A 24,664-nucleotide genomic window follows, 5' to 3' on the forward strand; every position below is an offset into this window, starting at 1 on the left:
CAGTGACCATGAGACAGTAGCAAACCACTTTGCAGCTAAGCCATGATAAGAGACAAATTGTTATGGGATAAAAATTCAAAGGAGTATATTCTAGGGTGACTCTGTCACCACTGCTCTTTTGTCTTGCTCTTAAACCATTAAGCTGTCCAGTTAACAGATTAGGTTATAGTTACAATTTGGCTCCCAGAAAACAACAAAGTGTGAAAACTTATCAACTTCTTTCGGTGGATAATTTAAAATTGTATAGTTCATTAGACAAGGAGCTGGAAGCAGAGCTGCAAATGATCAAAACTTTTTCAGATGATATAAGAATGTCATTTGGTCTTGACAAATGTACAAAAGCAACATTTAAAGCAGGACAACTGCAGCACCAAGAAAACATCAGTCTGGAACAGGAATGTGATATAAAGGGACTTGAGCAGGAGGGAGTGCATAAACATTTGGGAACTGATGAAGGATCAACAATACAACATGAACAAATGTGAACAAAACTTAGTAAGGAATATTTTAAAAGACTAAAATTAATATTGAAAACGGCTGTGACATCTACAAAGTCCAAGCTATAAACCAATTTCCTCTTCCTGTTCTAACTTACAGTTTTGGGGTGAATGGCCCCAAAATGTATTAGATCAGTTAGACAGGAAAACAAGAAAAATGCTTCACGCTTATCAAATGATATATAAAAATCAGTGAATATCAAAGTTATATATTCCTTGTTTTGAAGGAGGTATAGGCCTCTTCAAAATTTCTTACATTTATAGATCTGTAATCTCAGGACTGCCTATACATCTGCTGATCTCACCAGATCCAAACATAGTGAAAGTTTTAAAACATGAACAGAACAAGTCTAAGATGACTTCCCTGCTTAGTTTAGCAGAGGTATATCAGTAGCAACAGAAAATTAAAACAAACAAATAAATAAAACAAAATCCACGTCAGCAGAACCAGCAGCAAAAAATCCAATGTTAAGTGTTTTATTAACATCAACTTTTCGTTCAAAAAAACTGAACTTCTTCAGACAGACATCAAAAGGTAGCAAATGTTAATAAACTCCTTAAATACACAATTAACAACACATGATACATTTGAATGGACCAACCAAATGGTTAAAACTCACTGACATCAATGTGTGGGAAAAAGCTGATCTCAAAACTTCTTAAAGTACTACTGCATACAAAAGTCGAATCTATGACAAATGTGTTTTAAAAACAAAACAAAATGGAAATATATATAAACATAAAATGTTTAAAATGTTTGAAACCAAAAAACATAGTATATAAAACCTTTTTAATGACAAAAGGTAAAAAGTAAAAAATAATAAATGAAAAGTAGTAATAATAAAATTACCTCTGCATACTTCTAAGTTTCAAAATGCAAGCTAAACTTACTCTGTCATTGAGACCTGGAAGTCTATATGAACAGAGTTTCAGCTGCCAAATCACTTCTAGGCTCTAATAATAGTTGGAAAGGACCCCTGATGTCAAAGGAAACCTGTCCTAACACCCTAAAAGTAAAACTGTGCTGAGGGTGGTCATTAACATGTTTCGCCAAAGCATTTTCACACTTGTTTTTCCTAATACAGTATAAATGCTCATAGATTCTTTCATTAAAACCTCTGTCAGTCTTGCCCACATAAAATGCTGGGCAAGACTGGCAGCGAGCCAAATAAACAACCGATCGAGATTTACAGTTGAATCTACCAACAGTGGAGAAAGAAGACCCAGCAATTTTAAAGCTCGAACCAGTGGCAATATGCCTACACATGTTACAACTCTCACATTTGAAAGTGCCCTCCATTCTAACACGAGTGTCCTTTTTTGTTTCTAATATCCATTTGAGGTTGTCACCCCTCCTATATATAAACCTAAGCAAAGTACCAAACCTGGCTTGTAAGGCATCATCACACAAGAAAATACTCCAGTTCTTGACAACCACCTCCTTAATTAGGTGAATCTCAGCACTGTAATTGGTGATGAAAGAGATAGAAGTGTCAACTTTCTTGCTGTCTAAAAGGACTTCAGGCATAACTGGAGATAGATGTTCTAGTGAACAATTTGTGAACGAACTGCTTTGTAAAATAGGTTTATAAACACCCCCATACCTTTTAGTCTGGACCTCAGTAACCAGATCATGAATAAACTTGTCTGGGTAACCTCTGTGTAAACAATCCTTAATAAACTCACATTCTTCTAGAAAGGATTCATCGTCAGTTACCATTCGAGCAGCGTGCACAAGTTGCCCCTTGACTACCTCTTTTCTGGTGCCCAGGATGGGCACTGGTGAAGTGTAACATGGTGTTAGAGTAGGAACTCTTCCGAAATATTTTAGCCTTAAAGCTACCAGCAGAAATGTCTTTATATAAGTCTGCATCCAGATAAGAAATTCTAGAATCAGACTCTACAAATGTGAAGTTCAAAAAAGACGTGCTGGAGTTGAGATAGTCCATGAAGGTTCTCACATCATTAATTGAACCTTCCGTCAGTATAAAGATGTCATCCAAAAATCTGCTGTAAAAATCGATTTTTGAACTGACCGTTGTAATTGCCAAGCACATATATGTGTTCCCATTCAGCCATAACAATGTTGGCAAAACTGGCCCCTACTGGTGAGCCCATGGCTACACCAGTCTTCTGTAAATATATCTCTCCCCCAAATGTTACAAAGTTGTAACTCAAAATGACATCTAACAGTTCCTGCACCAATCTGATTTCTACACTGCTAGCATTGTGATGCAATAAACGGTCAGTGACCCAGTCTATCCCTGTGGCATGAGGAATAGACGTATAAAGGTCTTTTACATCTATTGTCAAAAATCTATGACCTCTCTTGAATTCTAAAGCACCTATGGCTTTCAAAAAAGCCCAAGAATCTTTACAAATGTGTGTTTCCTTTTCAACATATTTTTTCAATATGTTGTCCACATACTTGGCTATCGGGTAAGTGATTGAACCCCTAGCGTTAACCAATAGCCTCATGGGGGGGTTGTAAACATCTTTGTGGATCTTGGGCAATCCGAAAACTGTTGGAATCTTAGGAAATGAAACAGTCAAATATTTCAACACATCTTGTTCTATAACATTTTCTAAAAACAAATCATTCAAGAAAACATGGATGCACCTATACGCTGCATTCAATTCATTAATGCTAGATAGTGTATAAGCATCCTGCAATAACATGTGGATGAGGCAGTTTTCATAATGACAAGTGTCCATTAGTACTAAACCACCCCCCTTGTCCGGTTTAAGGATCCTGACAGGTAAACTTTTTAAAGTGTCCAACAAGTCTACTTCGTCATCAGTCAAGTTTTTGTTCAAAAGTGTCCTAGAACAGTTAACCAAGTTTCTAATTTCAATTTCACACAAATGTTCAAATAAAAAAAGTAAAGGGTGGATAAGGGGGTTGAATGTACTTGGGACTCTCAAAGTTTTTTTGTCTAAAGCAGTGTTACCAAAAATTAACAATAAATTCAACCTACGTATAAACAACTTCAAATCAAGTAGTGTGAGGTATATCGGTGTCAAGTAGGGATGGAAGAAATCAAACCAGAAGTACACAAAAATCAGTCAACAAGTGAATGCACCAAAAAACAAAAGAACGAACATAAGAAGGATCAGATGAGAATGCAACAGTGGCGGCTGGTGAATGGGTGGGGTCAATGGGAATGGGTGTGGCCAACTAGAAAGGGGAGGAGCTATGCTCAAAACCACAAAAACTGTAACTTTAATTAAATACGCTGCCCTGGGTGCCAAACCATCATTATGAGAGTCCAATCAAGACAAAATGAAGTGTAGAAGAAAAAAAAAATTCAATCCATCGGCTGCAGGACAGCTTACTTAATATCTAGATGTAAACAAAAAGGTTGTGAGGCATGAAAAAATAAATTACTTTTTAAATACATTACTGGAATGCCAGTCAAAATCAAGTATAAGAGAAACAAGCAGCACTCATCTCAAACCACTTCTCCTTGCACTGCAGTTCGAATTATAATTTATATTCAGCTTTATTAAATTACCAAGTAACATGCTGAAAGTAGCAATCTCTGTGATTCCCCCACTTGTAAAAATGTTTCTTATCCAAAAAAGACCTGCTGCTTGACAACAACTATCTACTTGTTTCATGGGAAAAACATGATCAAAGTAAAAAATTAAAAGCAAACAAGAAACAAACTCAACATATATTGCTTAAAGGATTACTGCATAGGATATGGACCACACATGATAGACTGGCATTCTGTTTAGTTTGCAGGTAAAGCCTGTAATGAGCTTAACATAATGTAATCCTGTCCTTTACTACAAATACTGTCATATGCATTTCAATACCCAAGGCTTATACGTTATCTAGTTATGTAAGTATTCTCTGCATGGCAACAACAGAAAGGCTTTCAATGTTGGCAATACTGCTTATTAAAACTTACTTGCATCTTACAATATCAGACAAGCTTACCTGATGGTCATGAAAGCACTGCTACTTAAACTCAGAGCAAAAGGCACTTTCTGAATAATAATAAGCATAAATCAACAGCATAAAAATATGACAGAAACCAGAACATTCTGCAAAATCAATGACAGATGAAAAGTCACTGTAGTACTTGTGTTTACCTTGGATGGGGGGGGGTGGGTAGTCTGCACATTTACACTGCATAACTGCTCCTTGCCTTGCTTGGACACATCCAGAGTCATTACATAGAGGAGTGGGGTGCAACAAGTTTGTCACAATTTGAAATGTCTCTGGCTGACTGCGATGACCCTGACACATTTGTCATACCTCTCAACCTTAGAGCAAGAAATCTGGACAAAGCCATACATAGAAGTGGGACAAAGGCACAAAAATAAGGATAATGTTTAAATATTGCTCTTATAAACTTAGAAAGATAATAGAATAGTAGGTCTTGCATTAGTATGGATTTTCTGAAAGGTACGAAATCTGAAACTCAAATGTCTTTCATTATTTTCTAACTTTAGTCTTTAATGATCTGCCACTAATTTGCCAAAAAAACACAATTTTATGAAAAAAAATGGACTAAAAATGTGATGCAAAAATATAAAATAGCCACAAAATACAGCTGGGAACCTGTCAAAGAAGGGGCACTTTTTAATATTAGTACTGCTAACTTGAGCAGCTGACAAAATAAAAGAATCTGCATGCATTTCTGAAATAAAAGTAATCTAAAACTGATTACTACAGTTATTTATTAATTGTAGACCCTCCATGTTTTCTTCCAAAATTGCCATTTTCCAGCGGGATTATTAGGGGAAGAGCAACATTTTGAGCCAAAATCGGGAACAGTTGAGAGGTTTGGATATGCCTAATTCTACAAAGCAATTTATTTGCACGTACCTCTCAACCTGTTAATGCAGGAAATCTGGACAAGGCCAAATATATTGGGGGAACATACAAACACTACTAAAAATTGCTCTTGTATAAACTTAAGACAGTTGATAGAATAACAGGTCTTGCTTTAGCATGCATTTTTCTGAAGGTTATGACATAAAACTCAATGTCTGTCATTTAGTGACTTCATTCCTAAATGATTTGCTAGAAAACCACACATTGTATGAGGAACAAACCAAAAATAAGAAGCAAATATCTATTCATTCTGCAAAAATATGGACAGCTGAGAGGTATAGTTCAAACAGGGCTGTCTGAGTTGGCTGCCCTTCCCCTCTCAAAATCATGGTCGATTGGAGCCTCCCCCCTGCAACCATTCCAATGTCCCATTCCTTGGTTATTTTGCCCCATTTACCATAAACACTGTAATGTGCATACTGTGATGCATTTACTTCTGCAATGATTTGGATTTCATTTGAAAGTTTTATTTGAATTTTTACAGCACAAACCCCAATAGATATCTGCTAAACAAAGCAATGCAGTTCACAATGAAAACAGACTTAATTACAGACAGAATTAAAACTTATCTGCCCTTGAAACTCACATGCATTGAAACAGCACTGAAACCCACATTGAAAGAAAATACATTTTGCCAGTGGCAGATAAAGATTAACTTTGGGCTTTTTTCAAATCATAGGCCCCTTTTGGGCTGTTTTCAATTCATAGGCCCCTTGAACACGAAACATACACATGCTCTTTGATACATTTTCCCGATTGTATTAAATTGTATTCCTTATACAATACAGTACAGCTGTTAGAGGGCATTTTAAATTTATTGTTTTTAACACTTTTCCAGTAAACAATGAAAGAAAATGCATGCACCAATGACAAAACTACCAAATTCAGAACATTTCTATCATAAAAGTCTACTCAACCTTCTACAGTCCACCAGACTCAGTAAATATGCACAATCTCCGAAGTAGTAAAAATCATCTAAATAATTCCACATTAAAGAAATCTGTAACAATGAAGAGGTTGCTGCTAGCAAACAACTTTATATGTCATTGTTTATTCATCTACAAATAAAGTGCCTGTTGCCCTTGAGGAATAAATTGCCTATGTCACATGCATTAAAAAAAATGATAAGCTAGTAATATCCCAATAGGGACTGTATGGCAAACTGATAACAGGTTCATAGTTACTACTATAGGTATCTTCGCCAAAAAGGACTGCAGCATCCACCCCCTTTACAACACAGTATACTATCAGCAATGCATCTATTTACTGTGGGAGTAGAACCCTCAGCCTTCTGTATCAAAGGCAAGTACACTACCTGTTGTGCTATTAACAATGCAATCAGACTCAGTATAAGCAGCACTGAAGTTTTGTTCCCCTGCAGCTCTCAGCTCCTTGTAAAATCTACTGGACATGCAGTTGTATCTCTGAACTTTGCAGCACAAGAAATCTGGAAAAAGCCAAAATTTATTGGGGGGGGGGACAAAAGCCCAAAAAACAGGGACACATTTTGAACATTGCTTGTATAATGTTGGAAAGTTGCTAGAATAAAATGCTGTGTTACCACCATACATTTCACTGCCAAGTATTTAACCCAGGAGACCCTGTAAAAAACAGTCAGGGAAACATACCACTATGCCAAATCAGCTGTTTTGTGAAAGAGAGGAATACAAACTTAAATGGCTACCATTTAGTGAATTCAGTTCCCACCAAAGCTGTCAACCTCTTAGCACAAAACACCTGAACAAAGCCAATAATGGGGGAATACAGCCCCCAAACATATTCAGTGAATTCAGTTCTCACCATAGCTCTCGACTTCTTAGCAAAAAACATGTGGACAAAGCCAGTAATGGGAGGGAATACAGCCCCCAAACATCCATTGAATTCAGTTCTCACCATAGATAGCTCTCAACCTTAGCACAAAATACCTGGACAAAGCCAATAATGGGGGAATACAGTCCCAAAAATAGGGACAAATTTCAAATATCCATGTTATAAACTTAGACAACTGCTAGAACAAACGGTTTTGTGTTACCATGTACTTTCTGAAGAATATGAAGTCTGAAATTCAAATGCCTGTTATTTTTAAACATTTAACCAGGAAACTAGTCTGACTTGGAACAAAAGACAATTTTCAGCAGAGCAGGGAGAAACTCCAGACACATCTTTGTAAGATGGGAGGACATACAGACTCCACACAGAAAGCACCCCAGCCAAGAATCAAACCAGAAAATCTGTAGCTGTCAGGCAGCAATTCTACCAGTGCACCACTGCACTACAGACTTTGCAAGGAAAAATGTAGATACAGAAACCACAGATTTTATGAGGAACAGAACAAATATGAGGCAAAAATATTCAAATATTTTTAGAAATGGTGGTGGATAGGGAATTCCGGTCCTTGCCACCTGCATCCAAGGTACACAGTTCAAACCTGAGTATCTCTAACCACCAGTATATAGCAACTGGGGCATTACACACACACCTTCTGTAACAAATGTGTCCAGCAGTATAATCCATCCAGTGACCATTTCCACACCTATAATCCATGTCATGAAGCCTTCACACACCTACCTGCTGTAAAAAATATGTCCAGCAGTATAATCCACATGTATCCAGCCAGTGACTGTTTCTACACCTACCTGTTTCATGAATGAAGCCTGTGCAGCAGTGAAATCCCCGTGAGAGCTCAGTCCTCATTGGTTCTGCCTGCAGCTGAAGCAGTCCAGAGCTCCTCTGTTCTGTGTGGTCATCACTGCACAGATTCCTGGGTATCTCACTGCACAGATTCCTGGGTATCTCTTTGTCTGTATCCGGGCTGCTGACAAAGGCAGTCTGAGTTCCCCAATGTGTCCACACATGCGCAGAGGAGTCAGGACTTGTGATTTTATTTTCTTGTTTCACAGTTTTTTCTTTTGTTTTTTCTAGGTGGGTGTTTTTTCTAGGTGGGAGGGCTGCAGTCCTGCAGTCCTATAGCATGAGCCACCCCTGGAAAGCAAGAAATGTAGAAAAGAGATAAATATGTTTGGAAGTATAGAAAACTGGAACAACCTCATATTGATCAGGATCTGACACAGGAATATTTAAGGAGACATTAATTTAAACCAAAAGATGGAAGGTTAATATTGGAGGCCCAGGACAGTTGACTACACACACACATTGGTTTACAAAGTCCATTGGACATGTGGGAGAAACAGACAAATACAGGTTCTGTAAAACAGAACTGGAAACAAGTCACACATCTTGTTGCTGGATGTGATGCACTAATGACAGAAGGACTGTATACTGAAAGGCATAATAAGACTGTTACATTAGGGATTGTGCAAACATTACAATACTGAAGTAGTTAAGAAGCATTGGAAACTTTAGCCACAAAGCATTATAGACAATGAAAAAGTTTATATCACATGGGATCACCCATTTCTAACAGTTCAAAAAAATAGATGTGAGAAAACCAGATAATAGTTGTCCATGAAAAGATGAAAAGAAGACAAAAGTAGCACTGATCATTGAAATTGCTACACCCAGTGTTTAAAGTGTCTTAAGTACAGAGAGCCACAAAGTCATAAAATACCAGGATTTGCAGGCAGAAATGAGGGCAACATGGAAAAAGAATGCCCAGGTAGTTCCAATAGTTGTAGGAGCAATGGGGTCTTATAAAAAAGAATTTACAGTCCTATTTACAAATGCTACCAATACATGTAACTCCATATGAATCACAGAAGGAGAAAATTATGGGCACATTGCAGGTGTTGCAAAGAACACTTTTTGCTAACATCAAAAGCTAAACTAAATTTAATTTCACAAACTTTAATCATGCTTTGACTTAGGAATGGGTTCCATTCCCATCTGGTATTAGAAACCTAAAAGACATGAAGAAATTAAATCGACAAAATAACTTCCCACATGTTCTGTTTTTATAGTTTATGCTGCAGATGTCATTTTATATACCAAATTTTGAGAATGCTAATATTTACATACATGTATATGTTTGTAACTTGTTCTAAATGGCATTTGTTTATCATATTAGAAGTCCTTGAATATCTTGCTATTTGATCAACTGTTCTATTTTGGACTGTTACCTCACAAAGAGGATCCTAGGCCTTAAACACATGTCCTACATGGACAGACTCAAAAAAATTCCAGCCATTTTCTGTCTCATATCATCTACTAAGAGGCAATATCTGCTTGACATACAAAGCCATGTCTGACCCAGCTCTGTTAGAAATGCTACATCTAAAGAAATCCCAATCACTCCACACCACATGCTTCAGAGACCTCAACCTCATTACCACAATCAACATAACATGCTGGGGGGACAGGTTCATAACCCTGAGACTGCCCATGCTCTGGAATAGACTTCCCATACATGTCAAGCAGAGCACTTCACAGGCCATATTCAAGAGAAATCTTGATGAATGTATGGGAAATAGAAAGTTCACCCCAGGGATCACTCTTCTGGCTCTACCTGATAGAGGCACCGGGAACTAACATCGGGCGGCACGATGCCAGGGCACTTCTATGGGCTAGGCTTGTAAAGGCTCCAGGGCCATTAGCCTAGAATGCACCTATGAACCTATGAATTGTTGCCCTATGGGCCCAGGTCATTGCTGAAAAGGGTATGAGGACCAGCACACCTACCCAGTTATCGGGTCTATATTAGAACATTGAAGTTTCAAAACTTTGAATGTTCTAATATCGAACCCTATTCAGCGAATGCTTACAACATCGAACATGCAGAACAGCGAATTTTTTCCTAGGGAAAAAATTCACTGTTCCAAAACACATATATACAACACAAGCACACCATACAAACAGCAATCCACACACATACACCTAAAATCTTACTTCTAACCCTACACTAAACTGTACATACACCACTAACTATCCACTTACCTTAACCTAAACCCAAAACTCAAGGTCCGTCACTGTCGCAAACTCACCTCACCTGTGCCCTAACCCTAACTCACCTACCCCACCCTGACCCTCACATCCACACAATCGCACACTTACCTGACCCACGTCCTAACCCTAACTCACCCAACCTGCCCTTACCCTCACGTCCACCCAATCGCACACATACCTAACCCACGCTCTAACCCTAACTCACCTAACCAGTGCCCAATTGCACACTTACCTGAACCTGACCCGTAACTTTCCACCACAGCATTGAAAATAGCGAAGTGACAGAAACGGACAACCAAATTCTTTCCCTTGGAAACAATTTGGTTTTCTGTAGCTTCGCTATTTTCAGCGTTCGCTGAATAGGGGTCAATATTAGAACATTTGAAGTTTTGAAACTTCGATGTTCTAATATAGACCCCAGTTATCAAATGTAATAAATAAATGTAAATAAAATAAATAAACATGAGTGGTATTTTTGCTGATAGCAGGTAGAGTTGTACTGAATTCCACAGCAAAGAGAAACACTATTTTCAAGAAAAAAACAATGCAATTGTAAGGATGGTACGTGTGATAATTTGTTAAAGTATATTTCTCCAAAGCTTTACTCAGTTAATACTCTGCCTTGATCATGTAATTTCCTGAAAGAAGCAGTATTTAAAGAAATAGCACATGGTTTGTGTTTACTGTTGGGGTATTATCTGCTCATTTTAGAATAAGTGGAGATTTGTCCCAAAGATGCCCCAGACTGAAATAGATGCTTCACACACTCTGGACAATATTCATAATCAACTCACGTAGTACCATACAGACTGGTGTGGTGGAATCAGCCACTCACAGGCATGTTGCAAATTATAGTGACTGTTAGCACTGCTGAGCAATGAAGAAAACTGTTTGGGAATAAGGATATGCAAATGACTGTATAATGACTTACAAGTGAAGGTACACCATCTAACGAGTGCATAGTAAGATGCAAATGAGGTCCACTGAATGCAGGTTGCTGTTCACAGATGTAGGCAGCAGTAGGTATGCAACAAGTTGTGCATCATTATAAGAGCAACACCACATTTGAATTTATGGAGTTACAACTAGCAAAGATGGTAAGAACAGCAGCAGCAATCATACAGCTGCATTTATAAGAGCCACTAACTTTTCACTCAGCAGCACAATGCAGTGACAGGAAGTGCAAACGGAACTGGTACGTGCAATGTATTACCGGCCACTAGCTAATCAACCAGCAGCTCTTATACCACTTTTATGTGGTCAGACATATCCTATGGGCTGACATGTATTGTTCACAAGCAGGGTCAGGAAGAATGGATGGACATCCTACACTGATGGACACCATGATGTGAACAAACAACACTTATACAGGGATTCCCCAAAGACAAACAGGAACACATTGTGTATATCACAGGTGTGTACTGCAGAATATGTAATTTATTCCATGATATACTACTTTTACATATAGAGCAGCATATGTGCTTGTCCAACTTACCAGGAGAGCAAGCCATCACCACCCATGGCTTCTATGACATCACCAACTTTCCTGAGACAATATAGGCCTCAATGAGTGTCAGTAGGGCAATGTATCTGCACAGCAGCCTGGCAGTGGCTGTAATTCCCACATCAGATATGTCATATATGTCTGCACTTCTTGCATTGTGTAATTCCATAGGGCCACCTAGTTAGTAATTACTGGCACTATGGTAGTCAGACACTCATAGAGGCAAAGACAATGTGTGCGTGTCTCAGCCCCTTGTATGTTCTCACTGTGTTTCAGGTAATGAAGGGTACTCACTGGAGCTCTTGTTGATTACATCAGTACACAAACCATTATAGCACCTCCCATGAGCAAACCAGAAAAATTACAGAGTGCATGTTCAGCCTGCTGAAGACACAATTCCACTGCCTAGAGAGTTCTGTGGGGACACTCCAGTACATTGTTGCTATAGCCTGCAAATATTTGTAACATGCTGTACACTATATAATATGTTTATTTTGTGCAGACCACACTCTAATTTTTGAAACCCTGGAACAGCTACTGCAGGCTCTGTTAAAACCAATATGCCAACCTCATCCTAAAATACCCCTGAGGTGGAGAGACAGACAGCTGCAGCTGCTTTACCACCAATAGGTCCCATTTCTGCAAAAGTACAGCATTCCATTTCCCTCCAGACAGCAGCAACCACAGTACATAGTAGAGCTGGCAAAGTGGTGCATCTAATCCAGCTCTATGGGCCCATAATAAGAACACAGTGACAATACAGTACATACATAACAAACATGATGCATATAGTGTTAGTTAAAGGCAGTTAGTGCATGGTCAATCACTCTGCACATCAAACATCCCCACGTACACCACATAGAAGGAAGGTAGAACTGATTACACTCATTATTTTCACAGGTGCCAAATAACACAATAACCTGGGTGACATTGCAACCTGGATGTGTGGTCATGTCACTGGAAGTGAAGAAGGAGATTTTGTATAAAGGGACTGTATGTATCACAGGCCATGTCCTCCAGTAAGAAGAAAAGAGTGGTACTATGGGACCGTGACTGGGAGATTGTGCTACTACATGACAATGCTCTGTGGTTACTGTGTTGGCTTAATGTTGCAGGACTAGAAGCCACCCATGACAGCAATGGTGTGTTGCTGCTGTAGAAATGGGACCTATATGGAATCTGCTGGTGAACAGCCCTGCTCCTGGTAGCTGTCATCTTACTCTACCACTGACATGGGGTGGTATTGCTGTGAGATACTCTTAGAACTGAAGGACCAGACAATGTAACCTGAGATGGCCTCCCAAAGTGACTTTTCACTGTGCATAGCGTCCATGGCCATGGACCACACTGTTGGACAGGTACTGATAATGAAACTTGCTATTCTAGGCATTGAAGTGGCTATAGCAGCAACATGTGCTAGTAGACCCATCATGAGAGTTAACATAGTATAATGCCTAAACTCCATGGCCTTAGCAAGGTTTTAGCAGTAGTGCGGAACATCCTCATGGAAGCTAACTCTACAGCAGTCCTCTCCATTTTGGCATAGGAGGCAGCAGACTGTGACCAGACAATAGCCGTTCACATCTGTTAACTGAGTCCTGGCCCCACCCACATATCAGCAGCTAGTTGTGACATGTGACAGCATCACAAACCCTTGGATGTCTACTGCATGACAGGTATACTTGCAATAGATGCACCATGTTTCCTGGCTGCTGCAGCCACAGGGGGATCAGTACTGATGCTCTTAGTCATGGGAGACCCACCCCCGATCGGGATGATGCATACCTGTGTGTTATATATTGTACATTATATATCTTAGGCATGGATGAGTTCATACCTTCACCCTAAACAATGGATGACTGACCACCAAGAGAAAACAGGTGTCTGTGTGGCATCTGACTGTGACTTCACCTATGTCTTGGTATCATCATCATACACTGCATTGGTGCTGACATCAGTAGTTGTCCTGACACAGCCTGTGCAGGCATTACCATAACAATGGTCTAGCCATTGAATATACAATACAAGACAGCATACAGTGCATCTCAATACCCATTGCACATGTAATGCCATGTACCATGCATGCAAACACTGGTATAGAATATTCAGATGCAGAAAAAAACACATATATCTCTACTGGCATTCCTGTGTACATGCACTACTACCATGCCAATGGGAAACATGTGCATTGATATATGCTGCCTGCTCAAACCCTGTGTGTTGCTGCTGTATAGAAATTCAGTATGTATACTAACATGGTAGATCAAACTTTGAGACATGTGAGCATTAACCACTCACAAAACCTACATCCACTTCTCCAGGTGTGATACCTGTGCCTTTATCATTTCTATGCAAGGATACTAGGAACTTCTTCTCATCAGTTAGGTTTACAGTGAAAATGGTCCCCTCCAGCAGGCAATGCCTCTGCCTTTATTCGTATGCTCTGTGTCTTCTTGGTGGCCCAATTGATCATGCTGGGGACTTGTCTACAACATTGCTGTATTGAGTGATTCCACCCACAAACAGTATTAATGCCACCATAGCGGCTCTCCCCAACAGGTGCCACCCTTGACCTGAGTGGTCATTGTCAGCTTAGCTAAAGTTTCCCACCCTTTGCCATCTGCTTCATCCTGAGGACATGATGACAGCTATAGAAACAAAGGACAAGATTGTAGATCACTGACTGTTGGAGAGAAATGTCTACTATTTAAACAGCTGGGTGCCATAGGTAAACTCAACATTTCAGGTTTGTACAAGGATAGGAATATAGCAAGTGCTACTGAAATGCTGTGCTATGGACAGTGACATACTCCTGTGATATCCCAGACCAGTTGTAGGGACAGGCATGTGCATGTGTACAACTGGTGGTGGCTGTAATACAGGGATATACAGGGGATAACAGCATGGGTGGGGCCACTGGTGATGATGGGCTAATGAGCTATGATGTTGAGGATACATGTGTGGAGATCCACTACAGGTGTTCCATCATCATAAGCAGAGCGTATGACTGTTTTAAACATACAAGATAGGACAAACATTTCGGTGTCAGAGAGACATAAATTGAAGTCCCAGAACAATGAGACTGAATGTTCATGTGTGAAAGTGAGAAAGTATGTACTATGTCCAACATCACTATGTCTTCAAGTTTTCCCATTTCTCAAAAGTGCAGCAGTCTTAGAGTTAGTATACATAAGTAGTGGGAGCATGTACCCCAAAAAAAAAAAAAAAAAAAAAATTAATGGAGAACAAAGAGTTTCTGTATTTACTATTCTCCTTTTGAATAATTGTTTTTTTCGCAGTTAGAGACTTGCAGTTACAGGTGTCAATATTTCAATAAAGACCCTCAAGGTAGTGTAGGAATAGGCAATCTTGGTGGTCTGCCTTCTGACCATACCTCTCAACCTGTTAGTGCAAGAAATCTGGACAAACCCTTATAAACTTAGAAAGCTGCTAGAATAACAGGATTTGTGCTAGTGTGAGTTGTTTGAATTATATGAAGTCTGAAACCTAAATGTAGGTCATTATTTTGTGACTTCAGTTTTCAGTGATTTACCAGAAACCCACAAATTTTATGATGGTCAAACTAAAAATATAAGGAAAAAAATCTGGACGTTCTGTGAAAATCTGGAAAGTTGAGAGGTAGGGTCTATATTATAATAGCGAATGTTGTATAATCAACCCTAAAATATTGAAACAGCAAAATGCTGAACACATGGAACGGTGACTTTTTCCCAGGGAAAAAAAATCGCTGCTCTTTAAAAAAAAAAAAAAAAAAACTTACAAATACAAAATAAAGTGGGGGGCTTCGACCCCCACATCCCCCTACTTAAATATACCAACTCTGAGATCGCACCACAGTGGAGGAAATGGCAAAAATCCCGATGATTTTTTTTCTCTGGGAAAAAAATCGTTGTTCCGTGTGTTTGGGATTTTACGTTTTTGATTGAAAAGGTTCGATTAAACAGCACTCGCTATTTTAAGCATTCACTGGTTTAATAGGGAACCGAGAGGTATGCTTCCCACAGCTACGGTGCTGTATATTGGCTATGCGCAGGTACAAGTTGTAGGTAACCATAGCACAGATTATTCTATGTATCTATATGCTATTACATGGCAAGATCTCACATGTGCAACACACCTAAGAAATACATCTTACCACAGCAGAATTGTGTACCTCCTCAGAGATGTGTTTTCTTCAAATTATGTTGCCCTTATACCAGAAACGTGCTCCAAACTGCTGTTAAGGAGTTACTGCTTCTCCTTTACTCCAATGTGCAGATTTGCAACAGTGTCTCCAATTAAGCTGCAAGTATATAGCAGTTTGCATAGTATGTTTTGAAAAGAGGCTACATTCCCTGTAAGTCTGAGAAGCACTATATTTCAATAAAGTGAGTCAGTGACATGACATGCAGCAAGGATCCAGTGCACACCACTGATATGCTGTGCTTGAAGACTCATGCATGCTACTTATGCATGTACGTGTACTGTTCTTCTAGGCAGTGCTAGAGGATGCTGCTTATTTTTCAGTATCAATGTTCCCAGTATATTGCACAGGTAACCATATGATATTCAGGATGAAGGCAGCCACTGCTAATGCCCCAAGCAGAGTGCCTGCTTGTTATTCCAGCGAGTGTGACATCATGCTCTTTCTCCTCTACAGGAATTTAGAGAATGTCTGCTAGGACTATAAATGTATCCATTTTTGAAAACAGATCCATGGTTTGGTTTAGCCAAGCTTTTGAATGAGGATACTGGCATCCCCAGGACTGGAGAGCAATGCCGATACTGGCTTGATGACTTGCAGCCCTGTCACCCCAAAGACCTCTGGCAATTGGTAGAGTCCAGACAAGGATGTCTCAAATGGTATAGCAAGTTTTTAATATTGGTACTGTTTTTCAAACTGCACATTGTGTTGTTTTACAGCCATTCAGAGAAATGTTCCTAATAAATTCTAATTCTTCTGACAGATACCAGGATATAACAGGTGGTTTACTGTGAGTATTATATCTGTGCTTTGCCTGTTGCTTATCTGTTTGTCATGGCACTGCTGCATACTGTAGGGTAATATATATCTGTTTACTTGTGAGGCTGGGGGTACCATGTCAAGCTTCTGCTGTCTTGCACATAAATTTGGGGCTGTGGCTTAGTTGTGATGCTGTGAGCTCATTTCCAGGCTTCTGCTATCTTACATTTATATGTGGAAAAGTAGTTTGGCACAGTTGTCTGTATCTCATCTACACCTGTTTGAGAAGGTTCTTTGCCATTTATTTTTTCTTTTAGCACTGGTAGAGACAGGGGATAACCATGTCAGCTGCTGCAGGAGGCATCTGAGACATTTTGCAGTGTAGCGATAGTTTGTGTATTACCTATTGCTTTATATTACATTAATTGTACAATTTGTAGACTGCTGTGCAGTGGGGCAGCAGTTAGTGTTGTTACCTCACAGCAAGAGGTTTTCCTATTCAATTCTCGGCTGGGGTTCCTTCTGTGTGGACTCTGCATGTCCTTCCTACATTCACATTGGTTTCCATCAAGGGCTCTGCTTTCCTTCCACATCCCAAAGACGTGTCTGGAGCATTTCTCCCCAGGCCTCTGCTAAAAATGGGCTCTGTCCCAGTCAGTAAGAAAATGTTAAATAAAATAAAATCTTCACTTTTGTCACACTTCCCATTGTGATTGTCTGTTGCAGGTCATGATGACATCAAACAGCTGCAGTTGCATGACAGCTGCTGGGCCCTGCTCCCCCTATAGTTGTGGCTGTAGTAGGTGAGAGGAATGCATGTACAACATCAGTGGTGTGGAGGGGGATTTCAATCTCTTTATGACAGGTAAACAGGCTGACTTGCCAGTTGTGGCTTAGTCATCTGTTTGGCAGGAGGTATGGCAGGTGGTTGACAGTGTAGCATCCCATCATGTAGTTATCACCATACTCCTCCTGGAGTGCATTATAGGTGTACTATATTGGTGGGTCCCTGCCATCAGGCCACCAGAGAATGATGAGGCCTCTGAAACTGGTCACCTTGACCTATCTCAGCCATCTGACAGGTTACGCTGAAATCCATTTTGACCGGTTAGCAGCCAGCACACTGCCTGTGTCCAAAACTATACCCAAACAAGTGTGCCTCTCCACCTTATTGTGCTACAGTCCTCCCCTAGTGCATTGTCCACAATCCTCTCCACCTCCATTTGATCACCCTGTGTTTGTCTCAGTCTAGCCCAGGCCTTCCCATCCTAGTATGTGTACCCCCACCCCTTTTTGTCTGCACTTTTTTTTTTTGTGTGTGATGCCATTATTTACCCTTCCCTAGTTTTTTATCCCTCTGTTTCCCTATCATTCTTTCCATCATGCACTCTCTGTCCATCAATATAAAATGGGTACCTATCCCCACAAAAATATGTCCTGTTTTCCCCACCTGATTTTTATTTATACTGTAATTTTGTGTGTACCTCTGCCTGCTATGCTTAAAATGTCCAACTATCCTATACTCTCCTTTCTTTCTCTTTTATGGAATCAATAAGTGTCCAGATGACAAGTGGTGGCTGGTAACTTCAAATCAAAGGGGGGCTGCAGGTGACAGGTGAATGGGTGTGACCAATGGGAAGGGGTGTGTCCAACTGCAAAGGGGGGGGGGCTATGCTCAAAATCACAAAAACTGGGACTTTAATTAAACACACACACACACACACACACACACACACACACACACACACACACACACACACACACACACAAAACAAAGACTCTGACTTGTTTTGGCTATATCTACTGAAGTGCTTCTTAGACAACATTCACTAAAATTACTTACAAGTGTGGTATGGATCAACTCTCACTTGGTGGTGGAGCCGTTAGCATGATCTATACAGTGAGTGGTCCACTTCTGTAGGAGATGTCTCTTTGTTAAGCCTCCTGATTCTAAGCTGATCTTGCAAACAAAGTTGTAAAAAATGGATCCAACAGATCTAATATCTGTATTAGACCATCAGCTAGAGAAACACAGTGCATAGAGTACCAATGGCACCTAGTCATCTACACTGAGGCAATTGGTAAGGCATGTGATCTATTTTATCTTCTTCAAAAACACTCTGCAGTGAATGGGGTAGCCCTAGTAAGAAACATCATACTTTCAGGAGGGAAGAATGAAGACTTTACCAATTCTGTAAACATGCTTGTTTATTTGAAGATAAACTTTAACTGGATATACTTTTTGCACTTAATCAGTCTGAGATCTTTTAAAAAGTCACTCTTCTTGCCCCTGAAAATCCCAGTTGTGTTGCACGTACCTGACTAGTTGTTCTCTTGTTGCTGATCTGTGCATGTACATTTCAGCCTTTCTGATTAACTGGAAAGTATGTCTGCTATGGACTCATGAGTATGTTAATGCTTCCAGACTACACAATCAGGTTTGAAATGTTTTCTAGCTGTCCTAATGTAGGTCGTGATGATCTACACTCTCAGGAAGGCAACTCTGGACTCTCAGTGGGTAATTATTACCTAGCATATTGTATACCATAAAAAGAAAAGGTGGTTGTGTGAATGCAGCTCATGCCCTTTCAAAAATCTTATGACAACTATAATTCTTATTGGCCAGCCCTTAGAACCCATCACAGCACACAAAAAAGCTTTTGTTCTATTATCCTACATGAATTATGATTAGATTTAGACCATTTGTTTTTTTTATATTTGTGCCTTCATTATTGTTGACTTTGTCCAGAATTCCTAAGCCAAGAAGTTGAGAGGTAAGCATGTGTGTGTGTGTGTGTGTGTGTGGGGGTGGGTCATCACAGCACTTGCAACTGTCTCTAATGTTTCCTCATATTTGAATCTATTTTCTTGTACAATGTGTGGTGTTCTGGCAAATCAATGATTATTGCAGTTACTAAATAATAACAGGCATTTGAATTTTAATTTAATAGCCTTCAGAGGAAATCCTGTTATTCTGACAACTTTCTAACTTTCTAAGTATATAAATGCATTATCTGAGCCTGATTTTTGTCTTTTGTTCCTCTTCATTTTTTAGCTTTCTACTTGATTCATGAACTAAGATGATGGGAGGTTTTTGGATACAATGAGTCACCCACTACATTCTGACAGTAATGAGCTGTGAGGCAGTGGTTTATGAATTTACTCATTCATTCATTTCATTGCAATCAAGCATGATTGTGTGGGGTGTGGGAGAGGTTAAAATTGCTGCAACCAGTTATTTTTTATTTGACTGCATTCTGATATCTGAGGTGTATACTGTCATTAACATTGGCTTAAAATTGCTGTGTACAGAGGTTGTCTGTTTATGAACGTTTTTGGCCTTGCCGTCCTTCGGTTAAGTTAAGGAATCATTATTCTTGGTTTGTAGAGATAATGTGCATTTGTGTGAAGTCAGCTGTGATACGTTACTGTGTCTGTTTTAACACAATCCAATATCTGAGGTGTGCAGTCCATACAGTGGCTATAACTGATGAGCATGTGGATTGTTTGTGATGAAAATAACCATGTATGTGGGGTGGAGGGGTTGCAGTGTATTTAAAAGTAACAAGCTATCTGTTAATATTTTTTTCATTTTCCATCACAGCAGACGTCAGTTGTACTCAATAAGTGACTGTCTATGGTGATCTGAGCAAGATAGATGTGCTAACAGCTGATCACTGGCAAAGTGTTGCATTGAATAGTGCTGCTATCTAACACTGATTGATTCTCTGGTGGAGTCTTTGGCCTGTGATGAGTTCTGTGTGAACTCTTGCTTTGGTTTATTCTGCCAGATACTCTGCTATATAATACATGTTTCTGGCCATTTCTGCTTTTACTTTCATCACAATCTAACACCAGAAGGCTACACAGAAGGTAACTCTCTTTTTTTGGGGGTGGGGGGCAGAAAAGCACTATTCCTAGATAAGAATTATATATCCTTACAAGAATGTGTCTTCTCAGTTTATTAGAGAACTACTATTTTGTGGACTTTGAATATTAAGTTCTAGACACAACTTATTTTGCATTAAAAGAAAAATGAGATTGTGATTTTTTTTGTTCAGGTCATCCTTGTAACAAAATAAAATGTTAAAATGCTATAAAATGCACCTCAGAGCATCTATAACCCTATGACTTCTGGAGGCTGCCCCTAACTTAATTCAATTACTTAGTCCAACTGCAAAGGTGGGGGGGGGGGGAGCTATGCTCAAAATCACAAAAACTGGGACTTTAATTAAATATGCTGCCCTGGATGCCAAATCATCATTGTGACAGTCCCGTCAAGACAAAATGAAGTGGATAATAAATAAATATTTAACTGCATTGGCTACATGACAGCTTACTTAATATCTAGATGGAAACAAAAAGGTTATGAGATAAATTACTGAAATGCCAGTCAAAATCAAGTATAAAAAAGCAAGCAGCACTCAACTCAAACCACTTCTCCTTGCACTGCAATTCTAATTTATATTCAGCTTTATAAAAGTACCAAGAAACATGTAGCCAACAACATGCATTTTCTGAATAATAAGAAGCATAAATCAACAGTATAAAAATATGACAAAAAACAGAACATTCTGCAAAATCAAGGACATATGAAAAGCCACTGTATTTGTGTCGACCTTGGATGGGGGGATATTCTGTCTGCACACTTCACTACATAACTGCTCCTTGCCTTGCTTGAACATATCCAAAGTCACTACATGGGGGAGTGGGGTACAACACATATGTCACTGTCACAATTTGAAATATCTCTGGCTGACTGTGATGGCCTTGACACATTTGTCATACACTCAACCTCAGAGCAAGAAATCTGGACAAAGCCATAAATAAGTGGGACAAAAGGCCCCAAAATAAGGACAATTTTTAAATATTGCTCTTTTAAACTTAGAAAGCTAATAAAATAGTAGGTCTTGCATTGGTGTGAATTTTCTGATGGGTATGAAACCTGAAACTCAAATGTCTGTCACTTTCCAACTTCAGTCTTTGATGATTTGCCACTAATTTGCCAGAAAACTACAATTTTATGAAAAATGGGCCATAAATGTTATGCAAAAATCTAGATAGTCTCCAAAAATCTGTATACACACACGCACATGCACACACACACACACACACACACACACACACACACACACACACACACACACACACACACACACACACACACACACACACACACACACAAATACAGGCTCTCTGCCTCCATATGCATTTTATCATTCTTCTCTCTAAAAAGAAGGATGCAGCAGAAGAGCATGTAAAACAACCTTCCTAACAAAATTCAAAAGAATCCCCGGTGTTCTACCTAGTCAGAGGGAATCAGCAGTTCAAGAAAAAAAAAAAAAAAAACAGCTAGAAAAGAGAATCATCCATCATGTCCCCTCAGACCAGAAAAAATCCAGAATTTCAGAAGATCAGTGGTGGCTGGTGACTTCAAATCAAAGGGGGGCTGCAGGAGACAGTTGAATGGGTTGGGCCAATGGGAAGGGATGTGACCAACTAGAAAGGGGTGGAGCTATGCTCAAAACCACAAAAAAATGGGACTTTAATTACATACGCTGCCCTGGGTGCCAAACCGTCATTATGAGAGTCCAATCAAGACAAAATGAAGTGTAGAATAAAAAAAATATTTCAGTGCATTGGCTACATGACAGCTTACTTAATATCTAGATAGAAACAAAAAGGTTGTGTGGCATGAAAAAATAAATTACTTTTTAAATACATTACTGGAATGCCAGTCAAAAATCAAGTATAAAAAAACAAGCAGCACTCAACTCAAACCACTTCTCCTTGCACTGCAGTTCTAATTATAATTTATATTCAGCTTTATACAAGTGCCAAGTAACATGCTGAAAGTAGCAATCTCTGTGATACCCCCATTTGTAAAAATGTTTCTTATCTAAAAAAGACTTGCTGCCTGATAACAACTATCTACTTGCTTCATGGGGAAAACATGATAAAAGCAAAAAATGAACAGCAAACAAGAAACAAGCTCAAGATAAATTGCTTAAAGGATTACTGCATATGTTATGGACCACACATGAAAGATTGGCATTCTGTTTAGTTTACTGGTAAAGCATACAAAGATGACTGCAAGTCTCCAACAAATGTAATGAGCTTCTGAAAATACTGTAATCCTGTCCTTTATTACAAATACTGTCATATGCATTTCAATACCTAAGGCGTAAATGTTATCTAGTTATGTAAATATTCTCTGCATGACAATAACAAAAAGGCTTTCAATGTTGGCAATTCTTTGACAGTATGCTTATTAAAGCTTACTTGCATTTTACAATCTCAGACAAGCTTACCTAATGGTTATTAAAGCATTACTACTTAAACACAGAGCAACAGGCACTGCAACAACATACATTTTCTGAATAATAAGAAGCAGAAATCAACAGTATAAAAATATGACAAAATCAAGGGCTGATGAAAAGCCACTGTAGTACTTGTTTCTGCCTTGGATGGGGGGATACTCTGCACACTTACACTGCATAACTGCTCCTTGCCTTGCTTGAACACATCCAGAGTCACTACATGGGGGAGTGGTGTGCAACAAGTATGTCACAATTTGAAATGTTTCTGGCTGACAGTGATGGCCCTGACACATTTGTCATACCTCTCAACCTCAGAACAATAAATCTGGACAAAGTCATAAATAGAAGTAGGATAAAGGACCAAAAATAAGGACATTTTTTTTAAATATTGCTCTTATAAACTTAGAAAGATAATAAAATAGTAGGTCTTGCATTAGTATGAATGTTCTGAAGGGTATGAAATCTAAAACTCAAATGTCTGTCATTATTTTCTAACTTCAATCTTTAATGATTTGCCACTAATTTGCCAGCAAACCACAATTTAATGAAAAATGGACCAAAAATGTGCTGCAAAAATATAAAATAGCTGCACAATACAGCTGGGAATCTGTCAAAGGAGGGCCACTTTTTTAATATTAGTACTGTTAAGTTGAGCAGCTGACAAAATAAGAGAATTTACATGCATTTCTGAAATAAAAGTAATCTATAACTCTGATCATTACAATTATTTATTAATTGTAAACACTCCACATTTTCTTCCAAAATTGCCATTTTGCCAAAGGATTATTAGGGGGAGAGCAACATTTTTGAGCCAAAGTTGGGGAGAGTTGAGAGGTTTGGATATACTTAATTCTATAAAGTGATTTATTTGCATGTACCTCTTAACCTCTTAACGCAAGAAATCTGGACAAGGCCAAATATATTGGGGGAACATACAGACAGTACTAAAAATTGCACTTGTATAAACTTAGACAGTTGACAGAATAACAGGTTTTGCTTTAGCATGCAGTTTTCTGAAGGGTATGAAATCTGAAACGTAATGTCTGTCATTATTTAGTGACTTCATTCCTAAATGATTTGCCAGAAAACCACAAATTTTATGAGGAACAAACCAAAAATAAGAAGCAGAAATCTGGACAGTGGAGATGTATAGTTCAGCCAGGGCTATCTTTGAGTTTGCCTCCCTTCTCCCCTCACAAAATCATGGTCAAATGGGGCCTCCCCCTGCAGCCATTCCAATGTCCCATTACTTGGCTATTTCACCCCATTTACCATAAACACTGTAATGTGCATACTGCTTTACTTCTACCATGATTTGGATTTCATTTAAAAGTTTTATTTTTCATTTTCCAGCACAAACACTAATAGACATCTGTTAAACAAAGCAATGGAGTCTCACAATGAAAACAAACTTAGAATTAAAACTTCTCTGCCCTTGAAACTCACATTCATTGAAACAGCATTGAAACCCACATTCAAAAAATTACATCTAGCCAGTGGCAGATAAAGATTAACTTTGGGCTGTTTTCAAATCATAGGCTCCTTGCACACAAAACCTACATGTGTTCTTTGATACACCTTCCTGATTGTATTAAATTATATTCCTTGTATAATACAGTACAGTTATTAGAG

The sequence above is a fragment of the Protopterus annectens genome, chromosome 11.part0 (genome assembly GCF_019279795.1).
Source record: "Protopterus annectens isolate FY-2018-M chromosome 11.part0, PAN1.0, whole genome shotgun sequence".
Lineage (NCBI taxonomy): Eukaryota > Metazoa > Chordata > Ceratodontiformes > Protopteridae > Protopterus > Protopterus annectens.